Consider the following 1,430-nt stretch of genomic DNA (forward strand, 5'->3'; position numbering starts at 1 on the left):
TGAGTGACGCCACCTTCCTCCCTGACCCCGAGGCGCAGCTGTGCACGCGGGCGCACAGCCGCGCTCAGGTGTCCATAGTGGGGCTCGCGTGGCTCACGCCCACGCACTTTCTGTATGAACAAGATGGAGGCGGCAGAAGACAGCCACAGAGGCCAGTGGAGTTGCATGTGCCTCTCATTCCTCCTCTCTGCTGCCATTTGCTGAGACTCGACACTTCGGACCTGGTACGCAGTGTGCGGGTCGGGGGTGGGCGGGGAGTGGGGAGCAGCTGGCCCACGAGGACGCAGCCGCCGGCGTCACCCAGGTGAGCTTGCTGGCCCTTGTCAGTCTGATTTTCCATTCTCCCGGGGCTTGACTTCACCTTTCACGACCGTGTGGGGATCAGCCACACTCTGGAGGCGCCTGTTTCTTGGTTTCCCCGGAGAGATACGACCACCGGCCCTCAGAACCGCAGGTGAAATAATGTTCTGTATCCCGGTGGGACAGCGTAATACAGATTCCATGCCTTAAATGTTATATATTGAAAATCAAGACACTGTTATTGCATGGTGATGGGAAAATGTTGACTGTTTAGACAATAAGTGATGAGGCGGATGTCCTAGTCTGGGAGATGCTGCCTGCCCCCCACAAATAGGCATCGCCCCAATTCCCAACAAGTCATCAGCTACCGAGCAGCAGGTCCCAACTCTGGCCAGCTTAAGCCAAAAAGGAATTCCATGGAAACACAGCATGGCTGTGTTGGGGGCGGTAAGGGATCTTAAACTGAAGGAAGCAAACCACCTTCTAACCCAGGAGAGGAACTCTAGCCAGGTGCACCAAGGCCCTGACAGCGGTGACCTGGGTGCCCCTGGTGTTCACTGGGAACATTGAAGAGTCAGTGGAGTGAGAGAGCCAGTTGGGGGGGCGGAGACAGGTGTAGGAGATGGAGGCGCTCAGGCTCTGCCCAGCCAGCGCCAGGCCCCACCTGTGGCCTGCTTTCCGCTGTTATAGTAACAAGGCTTGGGAGCGTGAGCACGGGCCAGAGTGCACCTGTGATTAGCCGCGGGGTGGGGCTGCGCACCCCTGCAGGTACGGGACTGAGATGCAGGGCAGGGGCGAGGGGAGGTGGGGTCGGCTGCCTCCCGGGCGGCCTGCCGGTCTGTCTGTGGGGTCCCGGCCCTGCCTCCGTGTCCAAGGTGTGCCAGGTGAACATAAGGCTCCAAGATTCCTTTCCATCCCCCCGAATCCATGGTGAGCCCGCCCAACTTGGGGTGCGTGCCCCTACAATAGGGAGCTGTGATGATGAGGCCCCCAAAGCACCATATTGGGAGATGAGAAATTTGACAAAGGACGACAGGTAGAGGAGGGAACAGGTGCTCCTTGCCAGTTTTTTCCTTACACCTTTGTCTCTATCTGAGTTGTTGCCTTGACGGGCAATCCCCCCTCCCCCT

The 1,430-nt window shown here is 58.6% G+C and overlaps 1 protein-coding gene across 1 annotated transcript in view; it reads right to left on the bottom strand.

The window, feature by feature from the left end:
- The window catches only part of FBXO36 (F-box protein 36), a 54,729-nt gene that overhangs the window by 5,991 nt on the left and 47,308 nt on the right, over positions 1-1,430 (bottom strand). The window lies entirely within an intron of this gene.

The sequence above is a fragment of the Condylura cristata genome, unplaced genomic scaffold (genome assembly GCF_000260355.1).
Source record: "Condylura cristata isolate star-nosed mole 26May11 unplaced genomic scaffold, ConCri1.0 scaffold00002, whole genome shotgun sequence".
Taxonomy (NCBI): Eukaryota; Metazoa; Chordata; class Mammalia; order Eulipotyphla; family Talpidae; genus Condylura; species Condylura cristata.